At 43.4% G+C, this 19,919-nt stretch overlaps 1 pseudogene; it reads left to right on the forward strand.

Annotated features, from left to right (window-relative positions):
• The first annotated feature begins 1,254 nt into the window (after positions 1–1,254).
• The window catches only part of LOC122138345, a 131,598-nt pseudogene continuing 112,933 nt past the window's right edge, over positions 1,255–19,919 (forward strand).

Here is a 19,919-nt window from a genome sequence, read left to right on the forward strand (position 1 = left end):
CGTATATCATTTTTATGATCACAGGAATTCCGGACAAATCTCTGTTCAATTAGTGTCCCCCTTTTTTTGATGATGTCACTGGCTACCAAAAGTGCAACTCTATCTCAGAGTCAGGAAAATCAAGGTCAGAGCTTTCACAGATTGACAGAAAGTCATTTTGGCTTTTGACTTTTATGGTGTTCAAGAAGGGGTTCTACCAAAACAAAACATGGGCAATGGGGGAGCTCCAGAACTGGATTCTCTTACTGTACACTTGTTGGTAACAAAGGGCCTTATATGGAAATTGTCAAGATTTTTCTGAATGATGGGCATCCCAATTCTGTGGAAATCTGTGGAGCTTTCTGCAAGCTCTGCACACACAGAGTGAGTTTATTCATGAGCAAGGAAGTGGTGATCACAAGCCCACATGGCATCACTGTGAGCCCTGTCGTTGCTGATAGGTTTGTTGCAACAGAATAACAGTATAGGTTCAGATGTGACTCTTTTTGCTCGAGGCCTGCATTGTCCTTGGGCAGATGTCAAAGAAATTCTTGCACTACAAAATGTTTGTGTTTGCTTGTGTGCATGTTGTTGATTTAGAACTGCACACACATTATTAGGGGCATCAAGCGACACAAAGAAATAAAATGAAACAAAATAACACAAAAAAATCCTAAAATACATGACACTGAAATAACTGGAGTAATGGCTGATGAAAATTCTGAAACATATCAGTGAGGCCAAGTCAAGTCCTGCTTTATTGTTCATTCTTCCACATGTACAGTACATACATACAGAGAATTGCAACTGCGGTGTACCTCTCAGACCCTGGTGCATACAATAACAACGAACAGTAAACTTAATAACAGATATAAAATATAAAGTACAACTATACAAGATAAAAATAGTTAATGTAAAAAAAGATATAAGTAGCAACAAGGTCACAGGGCATATAGAGAGCAAACCAGTGAATAAACATTGCAGAATAATTGACTGTATGCAAAAGAGCTTATTTCAGTCTGAGTAAAGATCAACATTCTGAGAGCAAGTTCTTTATTTAAACTGAGACAGAAAGGTAGTTGAATGAGGTCGTTTACTGCTGAATGAGGTAGTGAGCAGACCAGTGCTGTACATAAGTTGTCTGTGCCGGTCTCCCGGGTGTTAATGGGGGACGGGGGCGGGGGGGGTACTGAGGTTCAGAGTTCAGTGTGCCTGGGGAAACAGAGGGGAGTGTGGGGCAAGTCGGGGGGGAGTTCAGCTTCCTGACACCTGATGATGAAGCGTGTCCTTCAGTCGGCTGGTCCTGGCCTTGAGACATCTCCGCAGTCCTCCTCTCTGATTGTCAGCCCAAGACTGAAGAAGCTGTGTGACGGGTGAGTGGGATCAACCTGCGATGGCAGATGGCTTTACGGGTGATATGGGTTTCCATAAATGTCCTGGAGGGAGAGGAGGGAGACACCAACATCTTCCAAGCTGCTCTCACTATGCATTGAGAGTCTGTCCCGGCAGGGATTGTTTGTCAGGCGCTCATAACCTACACAGTGCACATCCCACCCAGAATCACTGGACTAGTGCCAAATTGTGATGTGGTGTTTTGTGTTCATTACATCTTCACACGATTGCTTATGCATATTATGCGCTAGTATCTTTAGCATAAGCAATTGCACTGTTGCTATTATTTATATGAATTGGATAAACAGGCAAATACCCACTTGGTGCCTGCGTGTGTGTTGCACGTACAGAAGATTGTGTGAGATGGGGAGAGCGTGTGGTGTGTGTAAGTGTGTCGGCACAACCTTCATTCCGTCGCATTGCATTTGCTTTCGTTTCTTGGTGTATTGTACCATTTTGGTGGGCTTGGGTCCTGCGGTTGCGAAGCAGTCTCTCGCTCGGTTTCCACCCTCACACCGGCCATTGCCTGCTCCTTGCTGAGCCGATCTCCACGGCTTTGGTCTTCCTGCTGTCATTACCCCAACACGCCGCATAATCACCCTAAATAATGTCTTGCTCGACCAATAAACTCCATCATTCTGTCCCACGCACAAAAAGCTAATTTCCCATGCCGAGCTTTAGTGACAATCAACAGAGCTCAGTGTCCTTCACTAGAGTCAGGAAGCCCTCTGCTGCAATGGAAAGGGATTTGACAGAGTCACGTGTATGCAGTCACATGACCCACAGCCCAATAGTCTGTTCAGTTTATTAGGGTAAAAATGGGGGTAGACCGATGAAAATCAGTCGAATAGGGAAAAACATTATTCAGTAAATTATTTTGATTGTTCCACAGAGAAGAAAGTTCAGTCAGCCCGCCCCCGGAGGGTGGAGTAAATTATCGCAAAAGTTTTCATTTTTGGCTGTGAACTTAAAATAATTCTAAAATATAAACAACTTATAGCATTGTTATATCTTCGTATTGAATGTATTTAAGTCAAGGAAACGTTTTGTGGTAAATTATAAAAAAAAAATAAAATCATATTGATAAAAAAAGTGTAATATATATCATATATATATAATATATATCTATATTATATATATATTATTATATATCTATATATATATAACATATTATAATATATATATATTATATATATTATAGTATATAAGTTGGTTGCGCCCCAAGTTGTTTAGAACACCTTAACACCTGACAAACTTGTGTTGACTGTCCAAAACTTTTCATTTTATTAATGTTCATGAAAAGTGGCAGATGGTGCTTTGAGCACAATCAATATCAGATGAAGAGGTGAGTCGCACTGGTTTTGATCATCTTTTAAATGTATGTGTGTGTGTGTGTGTCGTGTGTGTGTATTGCAGATAAAATAAATTATTATTTATTGATGAAACTACAAAATATAATTAAATTAAAAAACATGTTCAAAATAATAAACACAGTATATCATTTAATAGTTTAAGTGAACAGTGGGCAGGGAAGAGTAAATTACGGTTTAACAAAATGCTTACAGATGTATATAACGGTGACCCTGGAGGACCAAAAAACCCATCAATGTGAGTCAAAGTTTAGCAATTGAGATTTATACATTAATCTGAAAGCTGAAAAAACTATAACTTTCCATTGATGTTTTTGTAAGTATATGAAAAGATTTGACTGAAGGGCATCAACTAATTTGAAAATCTGGAATCGGAGGGTGCAAAAAAAATAAAAAAAAATAATAATAAATTTTATATTATATTATATATACGTCATCCCTCATATACTAATACTGAGGAAAAATCACGCTTTACAGTTGTCCAAGAGTGATTCTTAGCCATGGGGGCATTATACTAATTCAAAAATTAGTTCTTTTTATGATATGTGTAGTGCTAAGAAATTGTACAACATATCTTCAGGTGAACATGATCTTGTATGCCTATTGATTTTTGGCCAATAAAAGAAAAATTGATAAGTTTGACCCCATACAAGGTATTGTTGGGCAATTGCTACTGTTGCGGACTGTAAGACTGGTGCTTGTGGCTCTAGGGTCACATTGATTAGAACACTTTCATTCAAACTAAATTACGGGGAAAAAAAATAAAGAATGCAGGGTTTATAAACTTATTAAATTATGAAGTAAAAAGAAAATCCGAAAAATCAACAATAATAAATACTACAATAGTATATCGTATAATAGTTAGATTAAATAAGATTGGTCAGGAAGTAAAAAGTCTACAACATACAGGTATGCCGTAATATTATGATTAATATTAGTCAGTACCAATTTCCTACAATCATTCAGATTCTCCAGACCTGTGCTATATTGTGAATACCAAAAGTACGCTGCCTATCTGTGTTAGTGCTTAACCACCAGTTCAGTATTAACGCAAATCTAATTAATACTGTAATTTATTGCTTTGTCAGTCCCGTGGCCGTTCAGTATCACAATTATTTTTAGTTCTCATTAGTGTGCCAGACGTGATGTGGTAAAAACATTCCATGAACGGGGTTTTTGCAGTAAGTTAGATGGTTGGGAAGGCCGTAGTGGAGAGCCTCAGGTGGGCGAAGACTAAGAAAATGACTTAGGCCGGGCCATGGCCACCGACTCTCTAAAAAGATCTTTGACGTCAATGACAATGTGGCGTTGGATGCACCTGTTTTAGCTACTATTACAAGCATTCACCAAAGATCTTCTGTTGCCCTCAGTGTTTGTTCCAGGCCTTTCCAATCGTGCAAGCCTGACACTTCTCTTAAGAGCCAATTAGACAATAAGCAGTCTTTGTTGTTTGCAGGACCTAGGAGGAGAAAATTAGTTTTATGTCTGCAGAATACATGATGTACAAGTTTCTGTGCTAAGGGGGAAAACATGAGGGTTTTTTGTAATGTAAGGTTATCTACCCCTACCAGCTCAAGGCCACCATTTCCTGTACACATTCACTAGAAGAGAGTAAATTTCCGCAGAGCTATTGCCATTGCTATGTCAGTATTTTTATAATGCATGTAAACTGTGGTAAACTATTCCTTGCGTAATTAGCATATGGAGTTGTTTTGCTTTCTACAATATTAACTCTTTACCTTAACGAAGCCGCAATCCCAAATGTTATACATCTACACAATACTTACATCAGGACAGACATTTGATTGATCATGGCCACCCATGCATGGGGTAAAAAAAGAACCACATCAGCAGGAATTTCTATCATATTTCTGCCTGCCTTCCTGCATTGTAACTATTCAATCTTCAAAGCACTTCTTGACGCTTAGTCTAGGAATAAGCACACACATAATAAACAGTGCTCCTTGATGCGTGCTGTGTAGAAGTATGTAAGCCAAACAGCATTAGCCCTCAGCATTTTTTTAGACTCAATACACGACTCACACAGGACGAGCGCAGACCCACTATTGGGTAACAATAACAGCTCATCCAAGGGGGAGACAAGAAGCCAAAACAAAGAGCGCCAGACTCACCTGATGCTTCTGTTATGAATCTTTAGTGATGTGTTTGTAGTGCGAGGCTGGTGGGCAGCCTTCGAGTCATCATTTAAGACTGAAGGTTCGCTTGATGAAGGACTACAGCACATCCCTTAGGTGTATTCATCTCTTATTTTAGGATTGGTGAGCTATAAAGTTACTTTTCAGAGAACATGACCCAAAAACTTTTTAACCACAAAGATTGGCTTCTTTGAATGGTAGTGACCCCCAAAATGACAAATGTGGCATTACTTTACCCCTTCTCCATAACTCTTTCTATCCAAAGACAACACTTTGACTGTCACATAACGCCAACCATCCCTCCATAAGGTTGTCACGCCATGAGGCTATGCAAAACAATAGGCAAAGGCATTGCCGAGCGTAAAGGGTTGCGGGAGCTGTAACAGTCTTGTCGTCTAAAATATCCGCGCTGATAGGTATTGACAGTCCATATTGTGCACACAGATATGGATTCTTTGAAGCAACGGATAATACTGAATTCTCATTTGTCCGTAACAGTGTTGGGGTAACGCATTACAAGTAACGTGAGTTATGTAATCAGATTACTTTTTCAAGTAACTATTCACGTAAGAATGCTGTAATCAAACAGCTCGCTGGTCCCTATTGACCGTCCACCCCCAGTGTTTTCTTTCCCTATTGAAGATTGCAAATTTTCTTCAAAATTCTTCAAAATATCTTCTTTTGTGTTCAACAAGAAAAAAACCGATAAAGGTTTTCAAATGATTTATTAGGGTGAAGTACAATGATGACAAAAAAAAATCATCTTTGGGTGAACGTCTCTAGGGTACGTTGTAACCCTAGTGCCTCGAGGTGAACGAGACGCTGCTGTCGAACGCTTTGTTGGGCAACGCGTCTAGCGTGAGCGACTCTGAATAGATGCGTGTGTACAGTCACGTCAAGTGTGGACGTCAGGGGCGGGGTACGGGTCAGAGACCAGGAAGCCCCCCCTATAATAAAATAAAGAATGACGCAGAAGGGTGGACAGCAGGGTATGGAGGAAGCTATAAGGTGTATATATAATAATCATAATAAAAAGACAGCCGCGCAGCTTTCAGCTTGGGGGCACAGCTAACGAGTACCGCAGGAGCGACGGCAGGCAGCGTAAAGGGGCCAGAAAAGCACAGCGGCCGGCCATAGGTGCGCAGCTGGCATCAGGCTACGAGTACGCAGTAAGCCAGCGCCGGCAGGGTTGCCTAACCACAGGGGGTATGGCCTAAAATAGAGACGCAAGCGTCCTCGTTGTTCCCTCAAATAGGGAACTCAGCAGCAGCAGCGTTTTACCAGCGGCTCCAGAGCTAATAGCACCTCCCCCCCCACCACCTTCCAGCCTCTTCCCCAATGGAGCGCCGGCACCAGCTAGGGCAGCTTGCATCGACAGCCGTCTAGTTCCGCTTTGGGGAAACGAGGGTTACACGCTGCCAGACTACCAAACCCGGAGCTGCCTCGAACCGTGTGAGTCTACAAGCCGCAGAGCAGGGCAGTACCTCCCTCTGGCCATATAGGTTGTATCGAGTCGAAGAAGATGCACCTCTTAGGAGAGTGAGGCAGGAGGACCGGAGCGCATGGAGTTACTAGACCCGGCCTGCTATGCATAAAATTTGCGAGATGTAAGCGGGCGTGGACCACCCCGCAACGCTCCCGCAGCGCAGCGTTTTGCAGTGCAGATGTCCAGCATGGAAACACCTGCCAAAAAGGCCTCCCTTGGGGTCCGCCATACCCCCGCGTGTGGGAGTGAGCCTTGGCTCCCAACAGCGGGGGACGACCCATGAGACAGGGACTCTCTGGCGTTTGAGTAGCCTCGAATATCAAACGTAATAGACGGCTTTAGGAGCAGGACGTAGGAAGTGCGACTATCCAACGGAGATAAGAGAACTGCTTTTGGGGCGGGACGAACCCCTCTTGGGGGGGGACCATACCATACAAGCAATTGGTCCTGTTTTTTCTCCAACAGGGCAGCTCTGTGGACGTATGCGTCCAGTGCTCGAACTGGACACATACAATTATGCTTCTCTTGGTCGGGCTCCCGAAAGGGAGGAGACCCGAGGAACGGACAGAAAGGTGCTGCAGCAGCGAGCCCCGGCGCGTACAGGTTGTGCGGTGTGAGACAGAGTGGACCTTGGAACATATCCCTGTCTCAACACGGTATATGAACGTCTTTCGGTCATCGCCAGACTGTGTGCAACCATCAGTGAAGCCGACGATAAGTAGGGGAACACTGAGCTTCGCAGGGCCTGCAAGTCTCCTAACTCTCCCCAGAGAGGTAATGGCCAACAGAAAATGGCGATTTTAAGCGTCAGATGTCTGTCTGAGATATCTTGAATAGGCTCAAATGGAGGTCTGCACACCACACCACTCTAGCACCACACCAAGTCCCACGGGGGATACAGAACCGTAAGACTGGAGGTCTCACAGCCTCAGCGCACCGCGGAGGAAAACGTGTAACTAAGGGGTGTCTTCCCAAGACTGACCATCGAGAAGGCGTGGTATGGCCGCAATGGCCGCCACGTGAACCTTCAGCGTGGAGTGGGGTCAACCCTGCAGAGAGCCTGGCCTGTAGGAACTCCAGAACTGGTGTACCAACTGGGCAGTTTAAGTACGGGTCTAGGCTGGCGGTCCTCTGCACCATCATGAGCTGTGAAGAGAATTTCCACGCTCAGGAGATTCGTACAGTTTCCTCGTTTGAGGGAGCTCTGGATTGGGAGGGGGTCTCAACAACCTCGTTGAGGAGACCGGGATGCTATGAACTGCGCCCCCCTCAGGGAGCCACACCCACAGCTTCCACAGCTCCGGCGAGGGTGGTAGATGAGCATCGAGTAAGGAGAGTAGGTCTCGCCCTGGTCGGTAATCTCCCAATGAGAGCCCGTTGTTGACGAGACCAACAAATCTGCGAACCATACTACTCGGCCCGGCCAGAACGGGGCTACTAAAATAGACGGACCCCGTCCCGGGCGCAGCCATACTCTCGCCAGAACTCCCGGGAGCAGAGCAATAGGGGGAAATGCGTACAGACAAAGCCTCGGCCAGGGTCTGTACCATAGCGTCCAGTTCCCAGGGAGCTGGCGATGAACTAGAGAGAACCAAAGGGGAGCATTGTTCTGTCTCCTGAGTTGCAAAGAGGTCTACTTGAGCTCTGCCAAAACCTCTCCATATTTGCTCCACCACCGCTGTGACGGGGTGAAGCTTCCATTCCCCGGCCCTCGGGCCGCCTCAGGCCCCTGCCTCGACAGTATGTCTGCTCCCACTTCAGGTTTCCCAGGGATATATACTGCTTCTGAGTGAGAGAGATTTGTCCTGGTCACCCACAAGGAAGGCTCTGGTGTGCCAGCTTGTACAAGGGGCGCGAAAAGCAGAAGGAGGAAATCCATGGTTGCGTTGATTAAGAGACCATCGATGTGTTGTCGAGTGCGCACACAAAACATAGTGATCCCTTAGGGGTTCTGGGAGGAAGTGTTCCATCGCGTGCACGATTTTAAACCGCTAGCATGTTAGACAATTGATATCGCAATGTCAGCATGAGCGACCACTCCACAGACCGAGGGCAGGGTGCACAACTCATGACCGCAGGCTCACGCACACCCCAGCCAGTGGAACGAGGAAGCATCCGTCGCCTAGTGTTTACACGGCCTGACCAGGAGAGCTCCCGCAAGCACCCAGCCACAGCATGGGCCTGATTCAATAACCAAGGTCCCTGCGTGCAAATGTACTAAATCACGAAGGCAGCCGTGTACGCAGTCACGATGGACTGAAATAGTTCAACGTGTGATCGTGTACGGCAGGAAAATCCCCTTAGGACCCCAGCGCCGCGCTTGTAGGTGACCTTCATTGTATAGCGTGCCATAAGGTATTTCACGTGGAGCGTAGACAGGTCTTCAAGAACACCATACTGCATCGCGAAATTGTAGGAAAAATCAGCTTGAATGGCCTTCTTGAGCCTTCCCCCGCGGCTGACGAGGAGGATCTACATGATATAAAGAGAAGGGCTCAATCGTAGCACTACTTCTGACATTTGGCGTTATCCATCAGATCTCCAAACTAATCCACATGCTCCACCCAATATATGTGAATGTGAGGGAGGGACAAGGGCTGAAAGACCATAATTCATTTGACTCGTCTCGCTACTGCTCGCTGGACTGATGTTTATATTTAAAATCCAAAATCCGCAATCGGGCAGAGTTGCTCTTGTAGCAGTTCATGAGAGCAAGATGTGCCGCAGGTCTTCCCATCGAATTCCACGATACTAATTATTCCGAGAAAGATACTGGAGAGGAATGCTCGCCTACAGGGAACCGTTCTTCTCTAGCGACCCTGGAACACTCGGACAGGGTTGGCTACCTGGCCCCCAGCGGGCAATGAGGGCCGAGGACTTAGGGCAGTGAAGTCTGGGTGCAACCCGCTCTAACCCAGCAGATGGTGCCTCTGAAGCATGGCTCTTTGGCTGTCAGGGCTACGTTGGGCGAGGCCTTTTAGTCATCAGTACTAAGACACGTGCTCGCGTGTTCAATCGGTGTTTTTGGGCTCACTGGAAGCGAGAGAGCCTTCTTATTATGGAGCTATATGCACAGGTGGCTGAACTCCGTCAGGAGAAACTTCAATGCGGAGACCAAGCCTTGCAAGTTCACCATTCTACCATAGCGAGCAGAAACAAGTCACCTGCTGTTGTACTCGGTGGGAAACAGCGCGGCTAGAGAAATCCGTTTCACCACCTCCAAGAAATGCTCATAACCTAGGCGAATGAGCAGATGCATGGAGGCGACGCTCGGTTTTGCGCCTGGGGGGGGGGAGGTTGGTGTGGGTACGCGGGGGTGGGGCGGGGGGGCTAGGTGGTCCGGCTGTGCGGCGCATCAACGTCGAAAAACGATTCACATCAATTCCACATCAGTGAGGATGGAGGGATTGGAAGGAGGAAGGGACTTGCTGGGAGCGACGGAGCTGGAGGGAGAATTATGGAACGCCGCCTCCGCCTGTTTGCGAAGCCTACTGAAACCGCGTACGAGGGACAGTGGGGACTGCTCGTCGGTCCGAAACAGGCAGAGGCTGGATCGGGGCTGAGATTGGCAGCACCCGAAGAGATCTAGGGGAGAAGATAGAGAGATCAGGAGAAATAACGGATAGGAGCATATTCTTGTTTGGGCATCGCCCGGTATGTGCGCTATGCCATGGTGGTTGAGGGGCAGAATTTTCGATAGAGATAGAGGAAGAGTTGGAGAGAAGCCCCCCCAGAGAGAGAGGAGATCTTCTAGAGAGAAGGAGAAGGATTGGGAGCCGGATCTAGCAGAAAGTGGAAGGAGACTGGGGATCGATTGGATATAGGGACTCGCCCGTCGCCAATTACATCGTGTCCAGATCACCCCTTCCGTTTTGCGAACCCCGAGTTGCAGGCTGCCGTTCTGCCTCGGCAACATGAAAAAGAAGCGGGCGGCACGTGTGGGAACGCTGGGAGAGGGAAGGAGGCCTCCCTCTAGAAGAGAGCCGAGGGAGGCCCTCCGGGAACGAAGCAAAGAGCGAAAGCAGCAGAAGCCCTCCGTCACAGCAGTCCGCGCACCGCATCCTTCACAATGCGGGACAGTCGCGGCCCCTCGCGAGCGACTCGCGTGCTTCGAAACCAGGGTGGGGCAGACCAACGCACAGACATCCTCCTCATTAATGCGGACAGTCGGCCTCCCTCGTAGAGGCGACTGGCGTGCTTCTGAGGGGGGAAGGGAAGACACGCACAGACTGTGTGTATCCCCGCTCGGTATGTAGGGTAGCGCGGGCAGGAGACACACACAGTCTGAAACGCGGAAATCCGGATTCGCCCCTCTCTAGAGATGCTTGGTTTTAGCCTTCGTTTCCCTTGACATGACCTTGGAGCTCTACCTACTGGACAGTACAACAGTAAATAAGATACACAAGACAAACTGAGGACATTCACACACCAGAGCGCTTTGCTGAAGACGCGCAAGGGGAAGAGCTGATCTGCCAGCTGCGCGGGCATGTGCCTTTTATAGCTTCCTTGGGTCGCCTTTACTGGTCACCCCGCCCGTTGACCGTCACGCCTCCTTTACATTGGACTGATTACACACGATATTCAGAGTCGCCTCACGGGATAGACGCATTCCCCAACAAGGCGTGTCGGATTTGCAGCTCGAGTTCCTGAAGGAGGAACTATTCCTTTAAAGAACAAACTCCTTTTTAGAACACAGTGCTACTTAATGAAGAAAATCAACCCAGACTCATGAAAAATATGTGCCTCTATATACACCCTAATTACGTACCTTACTGCTTGTTTCACACGACAGTTTCAAAGTGAAATGTACAGAGAGATGGGTGTCTGCTAAACTGAGCGTTGAATATGTGATTATGGCACGTTATCATTTACGTTGGCTTACAGGAATGTATTGCTGCATTTTTATTATGCTCCTTGAGGTATGTAGTTGTGGCTGTTCAAAAGTCTAAATTATCCGGGAGTGTCACTAAAGGTTAATGCTCATAATGTTGGAAATATTGCCCCACACACCAAACCCTACCCTAAACCTATACCTGATATTGTTTAACAATTGCAAAAAGTGATAATAAAATTCATTTGATGATGCAGCTGTGCTATTTTAACTTTCTCTTTTGAACCCCGTAGCTTTCAGAGTTTGTACGGAGCTCTTTCATTCGCAACTGACAATGCTGTATTGCGTGAGCTTACTGTGCTAACCTACATGAATTAGAAAACTCAAGCATATGAAGCTGTATATGTGACGACAATGTTCAAAATTACAGTATCAGCTTTCAAACTATGCGAAGGATTGTTGAATTTTTTTTGAAAAGTCATACATAATATGCTGCAAGCAATTGTGTTGAAAATTGTATAAATCTTTATAAATCAAAACTCTGTACCTGTAACCATATACTCTTGTGTGAAAAGGAATAAAAGTGTCAGAGTTTTACTGCTTTAATGCTTATTTCAACTGCCACTTTTATTCTTGCAGTGACTTATTTTGCGTAGCTGCCTTGCCACCTCCTTGCCTTGCCTTTGCTGCAGTGTTGCCTTTCTCTCTGTCTCCTGTTTTTCTCTTCGCTTTGTTTTTCCTTTTCTTTTTGCTTCTCTGTCTGTTGCAGTGATTCATACAAGGGAAGTTTTTTTTTGTTGTAGTTTTTTTTTGGGGCAGAAATGTATATATAGAGGCATGTATTTCCAATGAGTTTAGGTTGAGGAATATCCACCTGAAGCCAAACAGCCTTTTTTCAAGGGCTAGCGGAGATAGGTTCCATACATCACCCTTTTGCAGGGTTTTGGGAACCTACAACCTACATCAATCCAGACTGATAATCACTGTTGGCTACACCACCCTTAGCTTCTTATACTGCAAATTGTCTGGTAAATCAGATGGATGTTGACACCCTTCAGGTCTTGTTGATTTTGTAAAAGTGGCGTTGTTTTGTTTTTTTTTTTTTTGAACGTGTGTGTTGTTTACTGCACGTGAGGCATGTTTGAGTTACCCCCATGGTGAAACACCTGCTCTTGCACTTTCACTGCTCCTTTCATCTCTCTTGTTCCTTATCATGTGCGAGGAGAAAAACGAGATCTCAGACTTCTGGAATTGGCATAAAAAAGTAATTAATAAAAAGAGGCAAAAGAGCCTCTGGGACTGTGTTTATCTGCAAGACATCTAATTTTATTTGCACACCCAATCCTCTGGACATAGTTTGTGTGTGTTTTTGCTTTCTTGGAGTCTTCCTCCCTGTCAGGAATCGCAGGCATTTCTTTTCTTGATCCCCCATGTTGCCTGCCTCACAAGACCTTAATTATTTTATTACAAGACTGTAGGAAGTTAAAAGTCTACAAGCTGTACACAGAAATGCGGATTCATTCTGAGTGATTTTGCACATCCAAAATTGTCTTCTCTCTCAGTATGTGCTTCTTGTTCTATTGATTGCTTGTAGTGAACTCAATACATCCTAACTATCCCGCACACTAATACAAGTGGTATATTTGATTCATTATAGTGAAGTTGTTCTCATCAAGCAAATGGTCCTCTCTCGTATGGGTGGCCATTATATATTCTGATGCACTGTAGATTTTAGTGAACCAGCTTTACTGGTTATATCCTTTTGATGGGGCACAACAATATAAATATTAGTTGATTGATCAAGTGGAATCACAACTATCCATTAACTATTTCCCTGCCCGCATTTTTGAAAAAAAAAGACTGAGAACAATCACAGCAATGCATTTTGATGTTTTCACTAATATTTTTGATGGCCTCCAGTATATTTTGCTGTATGAATATTTAAAATATACACTCCACCACAATAAAAGATCATAGCCTCTACTTTAAAAAAAAAGAGAAAAAAAAACAGTTTTAGTATCTAGCTTAAAGCATTCTTTTTTTACCAACCACTGGAATATAGGTAGGTTTCATAAAAAAAATGTAAAGTAGTTGAGGAAAAAGGTGAGGAAAATCGCATTTCTTTTTATCAAAAACTACATCTGGATAATATTCCGGTATGATTATCAAAGCATAACTATTTTTAAGTAAATCACTTCCAATAACACCACCTCCAAAAGCTTGCTACAGATATATACCACTTCATGGATCAAACATTTCCATCTGGTGAACATTATGCAGTTTCATTGATATGCTGTCTATTGTCAATGATCGTGATTATTTTCAATATGCATCTGGTTACATAAGTGATTGATCCTTTCTCCTCCTACCCTGTTCACATGTGTTTTTTATCGAGAGCCTTTGTACTTGTTCAGAAGATGTGTAATAGCACTCCCGAGTGTATAACAGTGAAAAAACACGAAAAGTGTTTTTAAAAAACTAGTCTTTGGCAGGGAAGCGTTTCTTCTAAAAGACGAGATAATTTGTCAATGGCGGGGAAAGAGTTTGCTCCCTTAAACAGTTTTAATGCAGTTAGGTATACATTTATACTATAGATTGTAGTACCTTTCAAGTAAAAAAAAAAAAAAAAATAAAAAATGATAGCAAAGGAATTCAATTAATTTGTTACACAGCTAAACAATTTGGAAATAAAAAATATAGTAAATTAGAAAATAAATAGAATGATTTTTCAGTAGTTTCACAGGCCTGTGCATCATTTCTGCTGTGGATAAGAGGAAGCTGTATTCACACCATGCCCCAAAATAAGGATGACATAGGGCACATATTTATGGACAACATAAATTTTTACTCCCAAACAACTCTGCGAGAGTTCTGTAGTTTATACATCTTCCCGCTGGGCAACGACTGCAAGTTAAATATCACACGGTGTCACAACCTGCCTCGTTGACAAATCCAGTGAAGAGAATATATTGTGTGTCAATCTATGATTACCTGGGCATCAGCTTTGAGTTTCAAGCTCTCTTTTTTCCCTGTGGGGGGCCCTACATTCACGTGATATTGACACCGCTCCTTCACAAGGCAAGCTTTATGAAAATCTCCCCACGTGAAAGCAGGGGTCCCGTCAGGTCTCAGCGAGCGACCAGTGAAAACGGGCAAAACCCAGGACTGGCCGACAATCCGCAGGTACTCATGCCCATCTGATCTGCAAGGAAAATATGTCAGGGGGATTATAAAAGCCTAGTCACCTATCACAACCCTGCTGAAGCTCAATCCACTGAACAGAGACGGGGAGGTCTTTCATATGATAATACCGCAGTGATTGCACTCCACCTTGGACATATGCTCTCGCTCGCTCTTCCTCTTGTCTGTCTGCCTCTAGCCTCTCTTTTTTCCTCTTCTGAACGCCCTTTGGAGACAGACCGGAATAACCTTGACACGGCTACGTATACACACGCTCTCTAGGGAAGGACTGAAATAATCCTTGTATTTTTCATGATTCCTTGAGGGACTGAATTTCGTTGGCATCCACCCATGAGGACATCCTAACAGGGAACGCTTGGAGACACCAGACCATATATCTAATTTCATGCACATGTTCGCACGTGTTCGCCAGTCCCTGAAGCCTGAGCCTTTTAATTACTTATGAATAGTAATGCTCATCTGGCATTGTTCGATGTAAGGCTTCGTGTGGCCCTGGGAATATTTAGAAAATTCGACTTGAACGTCCACAAGACCTGCTTTTGTGCCTCATGTCTTGTTTACACCGCTGCCAAACCGTGTCCGTAAACGCCGACATGAGGTGACAGCTGGTGCTGAGCAGAATTGCAGCAAATTGTTTAATATTTGAGGTTTAATATACAAGTTGTGCGGAGTGGGGATGTTTAGACCAAGTAAGATTTACCAATGATGGGCTGGAAAGGATAAAAACTTAGATTTACAAGGATATTTATGTTTATGCAATTTGCAGACACTTTTATACCAAAACGGATTATATTGCATTAAAGGTGCGCAACTAGTTATGTCAGGCTTTCCCGTGATCAAACCCATGACCTTGGAGTTTGTTCTATTGTTTGAGCTATAGGAACCCCTACATTTAAAAACTTTTTTAATGCATGCTGTTTAAGGACCAATAGTAAGGACACATATTTCCAGAACATTTTCAACTAAGTTGTTTTTTTGATGCAAATGACTTCCATGAAAATATACTTTTTAGATAATTCTCTGTGGCAAGATAGAATCATAATTAGGGGTGGTGCAAAATATCGGCCAGCTTAGAGATTTTTTTTCCCCCATTTGATTAGTATCTTCAGATAATATTCCAGGTTATTTGCCCCATGCTCATTTCCCTCAATTTTTTAAGTTGCATTTTACACTCTCCTCTACTCAAATATGACATTGTGATCGTCTTTTCTTCCTTATTGTAACACATATTGTGTAGACTGACGTCTTTTCCACATTACGAATTAAATAACCTACTGACTGTCCATTAAACTAAAGAAAGCAATTCAGTTGACGTCAAGCGCAAAACTATGTGATTCAGAGAATGGCCACGTGATCCAAGTTGACTGTTATGAGTGCTTTCTTATGGTATAGCCTCAGAGGAGTTTGGTCCTGTCCTTTATACCATATATTATGTCCTTTATCTCCCCCCTTGTCCTTCTTCTACACCACCATACGAACATCCTGTTCTCATTATTATTGGCCACTACACATATCCACATGTCCTCGAGAAAGCCTGATGTGTCTGTTTATTAAGTATGGTAGATGCTAGAAAGTATAATGCAAAAATAACCACGACTGTCCTGATATGTTTTCTTGCTCACACCATTTTCCCTGCCCTCAAAATTGTGAATGACTTCGACTCTTCCGGTTGTTTAATATAACAAGCTCCAGCCCACAGGTCCTTATTTGACACACACTAATATAGTGCTGTGCCCGGTAATGCGCAGGTGTTCAGTTGGTCTTCCTGCTGACATTGTCAACTCTATGTAAACCTCTGCACACACACACACCCAGTAGTGCAGCTGCTACACAGCGGCATTAAAGCATAAATATTCATCATACACTAAGATGAACAAAATGATAATTTCTTATTATAAATATGACCTCCAATAAAATCGATACACTTGCTCATTTCCTTAGTGTACTACACTGCAGTCTAGTACACATGATGATAGATAATAGATAGAGTAGACTCGATAGATAGATAGATAGATAGATAGATGATAGATAGATAGATTAGATAAGATAGATAGATTAGATTTTAATTGGTGCAAATTTGAGGACCAATCATCAGTTCTGGAGGGACCAGTGACACCGTTGGCCCCTTACAAAGACTCTCTCCTGGAACACATCGATCTGCATCAGTTTTTTCTGCAGGCTGCCACATAACCAAGCCTGATCAGTATATATTCATCTGAATTATACATGTGTTCACTGTGTGACGATCACAATGAGAGGCCCAATGAAACAGCGCACCAGTTCATCACGCCACAATGTCTGCCAAATTATCAAGCTGGATTCTCAACATTCATTCAGCCAGCAAATGAGCGCTGAATCGACACTGATCCAAAATCATTTTACCCACAGACAGCGTGGAGTGATTGAAAGAAATGCAACCAATGCCCATATATAATGAGAATGATGGGGAGGGAGAGTGTGCTAGAGTTACAGTCACACAGTTGTGGTACGACAATAGAAGATGTGCAAAACGACATATTTTTTAAAATCGCCTGTTTGTTGGATTGTCCAGTCGATTAGTCAGTCTTAAGGAAGCTCTGAATAATTAGAGCCCACAAGTTCAAAATCAAACACTGTTTTCCAACATTCACACCAACAGTCTGGTAGTTCAAACACAGCTGAGCACACCTTTTTTAAAAAGTTTTACATTTTTGACTTGACACCCTATCCTAAAAATGCAACCAACGCTGAAAACAGCATGAACACAATGGCCAAAGGACATTTGTCTGTATGTGTTCATATCAACAGTCAATAATCCAACTAAAAAAAAAAATAGGCCAGAAGCAATGCAAGAGTGAATGCAAAAAGATAGCAAAAAACATTCAGCAAACAATATGCTAAATATTCCCTAACCCTTCACTGCACAAAACTATATAGTTCTCACCCCAAAAAACAAAAACAACGAGGCCTGTTGGATTATATAATAACGGGAAACATTGCTCCACAGCAGACGATTTGTTTCCTCGGTTGCCGCAATAATTATCTTGAAATTTAGTGTTGAATGAGGCGAATTTTGTTATGAAGAAGAAGAAGCTTTAATGGCTGCCGCAGTTTGGTGCTTAAAAAACAGATGAATTTAAAGACTCTGAGATGGTTTGAGGTTCTGCAGTGTTTTAGCTGAAGTTATAAAGTTAAATGTAAAGTTCAAGTGGTGTCCGATAAAAAAAGAAAAAAAAAGAAAAACGTAAACGAAATAGTTCGACTTTTGCTGAAAACAATGAATTTAAATCTGGCAACGTTTCAATAAACCATGCCCTAAAACTTAACCATATTTGTGAACAACAGAAACACTTAAAGGGGTCATCGGATGCCCATTTTTTTGGAGGGGTTCAATTTCCTTCACAAACAAACATAATCTAAGATAAGACACCTGTTCCACTCTGTGCTGAAACGCTACATTGTCAATCATCTATCGTGGGAGTGGCCCTGAGTCAGTGTGACGCGTCACACAGACAGGAAGCTGAGATACGGCTTGATTTGAGAAAAGGGGAAAGGATTTTAGTAGATAAAAAAAAAAAAAACAACAACACTTGGTGGATTTTTATCATTACAACAGGTGGTTTTGTGTACACACACTGCCAACACATTTATGTTCAAACATGTAACATGTAAAAGTGCATGTAGCATCCGATGACCCCCTTTAAGAGATAAAAAGGCATTTGCTGTAGAAAGCATGCTATTTTAGTTTTCTCTCTACAAGGCTTTTGCTCGTCTGTTGCGTCTATAAAGCACGTTTTACAGGACTCATACCCAAGTGGCTCCATCACAAGTGCAATGCTGTACCCTGTGAGCTACCAAGCTACACACACATTAGTTACACCGACATTTTACCAAAACACCACCCAAACCAGAAGTTTGGCATTAAATTTGGGTAATTAGATAAAAAAATGTGTATGCTGTACAGGGTGTTGGTGTTTACAGGTCATAAACGAGGCATTAAAGTTCTTCAGCAACCTTTTTTGATATTTCAACCAAACAAATTTTACATATTGCTTACTCTAGAAACATGTTTACCTGTTGTGCACAAAATAGACACTGAAAGAAAAAAAGTGCCATCGCAGAAGCACAAAATAAACATCACTTTAACTGAAAATTAATTTTCTTGCTGTTTCAGCCAAATATTTTTGGTTGACAAAATTTTGGTGACTGACTAATACACATGGATGTGATGTGACTCAAACTGTATTAGTCTACAAATCATGCATTGTTTAATACCTCCAAAACACTTTTAACCACATTGTATCATGCAAGAAACTGTGCAAATAATCTACTCCTGAATCCTAATTTGTGTGAAGATTAATAAGTCCTCTTAGTGTTTCACTGCCACTTAAGAGTGAACTGTACGTTTTTTTTTTTTTTTTTGTCTGTGTTGTCCAAACTGCTTAACTTTGTTTTATTCTGTAGAACACAAAATAAGATTTTTGATTAAATGTGTTTTTTTGTCCATACAATGAAAGTCAATGGGGGTTCAACATTGTATTTTGTGATCAGAAGAAGCAAAGGCAGTCATGCTGCGTGCAACAATATTAGGGTGAGCAAATGATGACACAATGTTTATTTTTGCAGGAACTGTCTTTTAAATCAACTTTTTAAAACACAGCTAAAAACAAAAAAGTCTATGGTTGAACAACTAGTCAACCATCCTGCCATTTGAAAAGCGCTGTATGGAAATATCACTGTACACACACGCATGGATGCACACATAGTGAAGGGTGAATGCCCAGAGCAGTTGGTTAAATGACAGTCTCGTTCTCAGCCAATCAATCCCCTAGGTTGCTGGAAGGCTGATTGACAGCGCCTGTGGCAGGCGCTTGTCAATAACTCTGAGCTGCAGGTGCTTTGTGGTTGGGGGGGGTGGTGGAGGAGAGACGTCACGGCCGCGTTCTTCTCTTCTGGTGCTATATTTGGTTCCCTCCAGTGCCCAGGCCGGCGAACGGGGGGCACTGTATGGGGCCGGAGGGCAGAGAAGGTGAGGGAGGAGGGGCAGACAAATGTCGACTGTGGGACTCCCCACTGTCAGACAGTAAACAGGGGGAGTCCTGTGGAGCCCTGTCCGTCACCCACGGCACAAACAATGCAAAGCACCACCGCTGGACACTCAGTCCCATAGGAGACTGACAGGAAGAAGAGAGAGACAGCCGGCCTGTCAGCAGTTACACAACATAGAGAAGCAATAAGTTTGACAGCAGGCTTGGAAGATTAGGAAACAAACAACAAATAAACTGTCGAGCAGTACAGCAAGCTCTCTATGCATGAAGAAGGGGAGGTAAAATGTGTGTCATTTTCATTTGAGGCCTACACAAACCAGATGCTCGTGCTCATGGTTGGGGGGGGGGGGAATAGGGGGCCACACCTGAAGCTGGTTTATAACAGTCATTATCAGCATTTTATAAATAACTCTCATGTAAGAGGCCTTGATGACAGCTTCTGACGCACTATCACCTCTAAGTTTAAAATTGGAAGTC

This window comes from Cyprinus carpio, chromosome B9, assembly GCF_018340385.1.
Source record: "Cyprinus carpio isolate SPL01 chromosome B9, ASM1834038v1, whole genome shotgun sequence".
NCBI classification, from domain to species: domain Eukaryota; kingdom Metazoa; phylum Chordata; class Actinopteri; order Cypriniformes; family Cyprinidae; genus Cyprinus; species Cyprinus carpio.